The following is a 6,837-nucleotide window of genomic DNA, read 5'->3' on the forward strand; positions in this document are numbered from 1 at the left end:
CAACTGCACAGACACTTCCATAGCAGAAATGTTTCATACAGAAGGAGAATCTTACTATGTTATCACCCACTTTGCACTTCTACTACTATCATAACCAATAAAGAGAAATATTTTCTGTATATCAGCTGTCGCTTCTATGAACTAGGAAGGTGGCTTTTGCACTGCATATATTTTATACCTGTAAAAACACACCAAACCTCATGAAAAAGGGTATTTTTAAAAAGTACCATGATAAATCTTAAAACAGACTCTGTGCAGAATGTCATCAAAAGTGCTTAAAATTAGATAGCCATAGTGCTTTTCCAAATCAAGTCCTGATCTTGGTCTCAATTTGCACACAAAACTAAGCAAACATAACAAGTTACTTTACAGCATATATAAACCCACTGCAGAATAGATGCAACTAAGCGTGAACCACCCAAGACAAACTATTCCTTTCTTGCAATTCAAATAACACAGTCATTTTCATTTTTATTAGCTTAACTGATCAGTTTCATCTGGGCCACGAGCAGTGCTGGGATTGGGAAGGATTCCTTTTTAGGGCCCAAAAGGTTAGTCTCACTGTCTTCAAGGGTTTCTTACATGCATAACATATCCACATGCTTTCACAGTCACTTTCTCACTTCTCCTTTCAAATACACCCCCCCGATGAATATGTATCTATATTTATATGTATTTCTGCTCATGAAAGATGACTTAGTGGAGACAAGTTTACAAATGGAGAAAGGCTACAGAGATTTTTTTTGAGAGTTCAAGGAGATAAAGAGAGAACCAACAACCAGGTAGGAAACCTTGTGTAAAGCCAGTGAAATAATTTGTGTCTATACTTACAATAGGAGAGCGAAGAAAAATCTCCTCCAATAAAAGCCAGCAGAGAAGCAAGGAGAGCAAAAACCTTTAAAGCCCTACCTGTAAACAGTATAGTTTGGGTTTTGCCTTATTACTTGGCTGGGAACACTGACGTGCAAGTTATGTTTGGCTGTTGTAAGTCAAATCTGTTCATTCACATGGTTATCTCAGTAAATCTTGATGAAAACACATATCCTAGAGGCAAATACATCACTAATACCCATTTTAGCTTGAAAAAGTCATTTTATGACATACTGTGTTGCATGCCTGACTAATCCCAGGGGCTGAATAATTCACGGCCATTATAAGATGGACACTTCTATACTCCTGGAGTTCTGCATTAGCATCAAGCATCACAGCAGCTTCACAGATCATTTTGTTCACCTAGAAATAATCTGGTGCCTTCCAAGTAAGGTGTTTTTATTCGTATCTCAGTGGTCATGATTCTGTCTGTTGAAACTCAGTATTATAGCTCAGCTAGAGCTAGTTACCCAAGGAAGTACTGGGAACAACAAAGCTTAACTGCACAAAACAGTCCTGCCACTTCAGCTTCTCTGAAACCCTGAAAATCTTTATTCTTCAGTGTTGTGACATGGAACAGTAACATGTTAACCAAAGGGTGCTAACCCTGTCACCTACAGAGTTTGCAGACATCTATTGGTAGTGTTCTTCTCCACCTGGAAGCTGCAATAGCTGAAGATACATTAGGATAATTTGAAGGCTGTGTGGAGACCTCAGAGCAGCTTCCAGTATCTGAAGGGGGCTACAAGGATGCTGGGGAGGGACACTTCATCAGGGACTGGAGTGATAGGACAAGGGGTGATGGGTTCAAACTGAAACAGGGGAAGTTCAGGTTAGATAAAAGGTGGAAATTCTTCCCTCTGAGGATGGTGAGGTGCTGGCACAGATTGCCCAAAGAAGTGGTGAATGCTCCATCCCTGGCAGTGTTCAAGGCCAGGCTGGACAGAGCCTTGGGCAACATGGTCTAGGGTGAGGTGTCCCTGCCCATGGCAGGGGGTTGGAACTGGATGATCTTAAGGTCCTTTCCATTCCTAACTATTCTCTGATTCTGTGATTTTTCCATTTTTACTTTCTTCTCCCCTTCTCTGATCAATACTTACTCTGGCACTTGTATGCCACCATCATATTCTCTTGATCTTTGGGGGTTTATTGATATTCTGAAAGACAAAGGTTCCCCATTTAAATTTCCAAGCATTATTGTTAATTGCTATTCATTTGTCATTTTAGCAGGTGACATCAAGTTGTCAGACACGGTATTTCCATTAAAATAAAACAAACCACCTTGCACTCCTCTTTAGCATGAAAGGTTTGATTCTCTGAAGAAAACCTTTGCCACTCCATTTTTTTTACATACATAGCTGAAATGGATATTTGAAGTAGCAGATGTTGAAAATGTGCATTTCCCATTCAACCCCCTTGATCTCTTCACTTAAATTATCAAAAACATCCTGCTGTTTTCCATCCTGTTTCTGTAAGTTTCCAACCTGCTATTACCAATCCTTTGAGTAAGAGCTAGCAGGAGCCATGACTGGACCAACATGTGCTGCAGAACGTCAAGCATTAGGCTGGGAAATAGAAGGTAGTGAATAAGCCTCTCCTCTAGGCTCCCCTTCCCATGAAAGGTTGGACCAGATGAACTTTTGAGATCTTTTCCAACCTGGGTACTATGATTCTGTGACTCCATGACAGCACAGTGAACACATACCATGCCTTGGGCACACACAGAGCCAGGTTTGTATAACTGGTGTGCTTCCACTGACTTCCAGTAGAGATTATGAGGCAAAGTAAGCTCTTTGGGAATAGAAAAGGCTTCACGTGTACAGTGACTAGTGGATTCTGGTCCATGACTGGGACCCCAAACCCAGTTTCAATGCAGACAACAGCCTAAGCAATCACTAGTATTATTGTTACTATATGAGGAGAGGCAAAATAAAAATGCATGTGTGCTGCAAGTAGCTGCTTCTAATGACTTCTGCATTCCTTTAGCTTATCATCCTTTTTAATTTTAAAATCATCTAGAGAACTAGTTAATTCTCTGGTGTAAGGAGTACTTTAAACACTTTTAAAATTGATTTTACATGTGCTTCAATCCCTGATACAGTAGATCTGTATCTATATGCAATTATACTTTCAATTTCTTTAGAATTCATTCTCAGTTGAATTCAGCCTTTCCACTCAAGCATCCAAACCTGTATCATATTGCTTCCTTTGAATAAAGACTAAAACTAAAGCTGACTGAGGAAAACAGAAAGGTTTTGTCAGGACATGTCAGAGCTTTTCAGATTTGGTTTTACTTTCAAAATAGGATTACATTTTTAAACAAGGGCTAGTAGAAATCTTCAGCTCCAAGAAAATCAAAATCACTAGCTTACGTTAAGTAGAGGCTAGCAGAGTCTTCATCAGTTAAAGGTTTAACGCTCTGAACTGAACAAATGAAAGTAAGTACTCTACAAGAAGTATTATTTAAACCATCATGATTAGGCTCAGCTTTCTGCTATTTTCCAACATTTGAAATGGGTCCCTATGCTGACAATAAATACTACCCAGGGGTACATCAGCCAGCCTGCCTGCCTAAGAAAAGGTTACTTTTGTTACCCTTAACCCCTTCTTCATCCTGGAGAAAGATGAACAAATGCCTTGAGTGAGATTACATTGAAATACTTCTCTTTTCTGCAAACACCATTTGCCACAGTCACCGCCAATTTATTGCAGTGTGTTTGCAGCTTATCTGGAAATTGCTCCCTTTCTCTGATATCACCCTCCCCTCACCACCACCGCCAAATTAAAGTTGGACATGTCAATCAAGCTTATTTTTACTGGTTGGAATTAAGGCAGCAGCAGGTTAAAGAGCTTAAAAGGGACAAAAATAGAAAAGATTTTGGTAGCTGAAAAATGCTCCTCTCAATTTGCAGTTTAGCACGTCGAGGGGTTTAACATGAGCAGCCCCTCAGTCCGAGCGGTCGCGTAGCACAGCAGCTGGCTCACAGCACTGTTACTCTTCCAAGAAAACACTAATAACTGTTACACAAATAACCTAGGATAATATGATTTGGAGAGCTATTTACATCCCCAAATATGAAAATAAGTCCAAAATTGATTTACTAGCATGCTTTAATTCCATTTAAAAGCCACACATCTGCCTAGTTTGGTAATAGTTACTTTTCAGAATAGAAAACATTTCACAATTTGGGCTTGGTTCTAAGCCTTTAAAAATATCTTTCTATATATAACATAAGCTCTTGATACTCATTTATCTGGCACAGTCTTTCGAGACATGGTTGCTCTATTTTTTGCTGCTCTATATTCACTATAATTGCTGCAAGTTTGCCAACGGATGAGATAAATTTTAGTGCATTAGGTTATCATTTTTCTATCTGATCTTTGCTAGAAGCTGCCTAAAACAAAACCACATTAAGCTGCTATGAGATTAAATAAGTAGACTAAAGTGCCATCAAGAGGTGACAGAAAAATGGCTCATACTTGGCAGTACTGATAAAAGATTACACTGAACCACCATCCAGATCTTTAGTTTAGATTGCTAGAACGTGTAGAGCATCTCTCAAAGAACACACTTGATGACTAGATGTGACAGCAAATTATCTTCTCTTTATGTAATTTTTAAGATCATCTGGAATAAAATTAGATAATGAAACTAAGTAGAACTAGATGAACAAGGTAAATGACTAGAAGCAGATGCACAGACATTTATCGCTGAGCCAGTTACCCAAACTGAATATTGGGTAAATCTCACAGTTTTGAACGGATGAGTCACGACTGCCAAGACATTAGAAGTTCTTTACTAAATTTTTCCTTTATCACAAAACACATTTGTTTTCTTAATCAGGTCATTAGTAAACAACAATATTCTTATAAAGAAAAAAAGATTGAGCAAGAGATGATACAGTAATTTAAATGGATTTAATTGGATGCCCCATCCCTGGCAGTGCTCAAGGCCAGGTTGGAGCAACCTGGTCTAGTGGAAGGTGTCCCTGCCCATGGCAGGGGATTGGAACTGGATGAGCTCTAAGGTCTTTTCCAACCCAAACCAGCCTGTGATTCTATGAAATCAGTACAAAGCACACTAATATTTGAAATAACACAGTATTTTCCCATATGAAGAATGAGAAAAAATGTCACACTCTGCACATTTCTGTAGTAGCACTGAATGTTTCTTATCAAGAGCAGCTCTTGATTTTGAGAATGACAACAGCCATTCTTTGAATGCAAAATACATGCTACCCTTACGTAAGCTTGATATATGGAAGGAGCACAAGTTGCTGGCTTCATATCACATGGTCTTTCTTCTAGACCATGATATCTTAGTTCCAAGCCAGAAGCGTATTCACAGTGGTGTGATATTGTCACCTTTTGTCTATCTGTCCGATTCAAAAGCAGTTTTATCACTCACATCAGATCATTCACTCTGAGGACAGAGGAGCATGGAGGCCAAGGCTCAGAGAGCTACAAGTATGGACTCAACTTCTTCAGGAGTATCGTAAAGAACTGAGCTGGAAGTAGGAAAACACTCCAGAAAAGAAGAAACACTTCACCAGGAGTGTTTTCCAGCTCAGGAGCTTTTCCAACCATCAACCCCACCAGCAAAACACAGAATTATCCTTAACGTTGCAAGTGTTGCTAAACCAGTTAGTGGAGGAAACCAAAGCCACTTCAGAAAACCACCCAAATCTCATACTATTTTTCCCTTCAATAAATATCACACTGTGATATGACACTTCCTAAGTCTATGTAGAAGATTTTATGGACTAGGGTGAGGTGTCCCTGCCTATGGCAGGGGGGTTAGAACTAGATGATCTTAAGGTTCTTTCCAACCCTAAGTATTCTATGATTCTGTGATTATGATGGGTTCTGAGGTAATGATTTTAGTAGCACTGGTTATAGATTCCTGAAATGTTTGTAATAACTAACTTGGAACATCTTTTCCTTTTCCCCCCCCTCACAGTCCTAAGACAGGAACATACTTTGCATAGTATTTATACACTCACATACAAACATACTCCTTTTCTTCCTGTGTCACAGCTGGATAACTGTCTCTTGCTTACTGTAGTAGGCAAAGCCCCATATACCTCAATCCCTTTCTCCAGACCTCCTTCACACTTCTCTGGCCACTGTCTAGCCCTACATACATGCTTATGCATTCCTAGCCTCCAAATCACTCTTACCAGCACACCAGTGCTAGCTGGCATAAATTTCTCAGTGTGTGACTGCTTAACACTGAGAAGAGAGTCATCTAATATTTCACTAATGTGTAAATACAGACTTAGTTATGTCAGACGATTCTTTTTATAAAATACGGGACATTCCTGGGTTTGATATACTCCACCACTCCCCCCAGCACATATTTAATTATCAGAACAACCTCTGCCTCCAAAAGCTTAGAATAAAATAAAAATCCAACCAAGACCAAAAATCCCACGAGGCAAACAAAAACGTTTCCCAGTTTATACTGTATTTAAATCAAGCAGCTGGTTTTTTCCTTACACCAGAAGCCAAAACCTAATGCTGTCCAAGTATCCATAACCAGATGAATTTAAGAAGAAGCTACTTAACAACATTAAATAGATCTCATGAAAAGGTATTTTACTTTTCTGCATTGGCTAACTGGCCAACAGCCGATACAAAGAGTTTGCAGTTGTGTGCTTTTAGAAGCTAGGGGAAAAGAAAGATCATTTGCAATCAAATCTCTTTCTCAGATCCAACTTGGCTTCTCTACAACTCGAAAATTCTTACTGCAGAGTTCGTAACAGGACCAAGCCCCCAGGTCATGGAAGCTAATACAGTATTGGTTTATTATCTGCTCCGTGTATTTCTCTTCTTACTCTTTCATTTGTGTGGTGTTAAAGACTGCAGAAATTAACATATTCCTCAGAACCATCATACATAACATACACTAAAACTGAGTGAAAATGAGGAGGAAAGTGTTTACTACTTCCCTGGTGGAGTAAATTA

This window comes from Strigops habroptila, chromosome 1 (genome assembly GCF_004027225.2).
Source record: "Strigops habroptila isolate Jane chromosome 1, bStrHab1.2.pri, whole genome shotgun sequence".
NCBI classification, from domain to species: Eukaryota; Metazoa; Chordata; class Aves; order Psittaciformes; family Psittacidae; genus Strigops; species Strigops habroptila.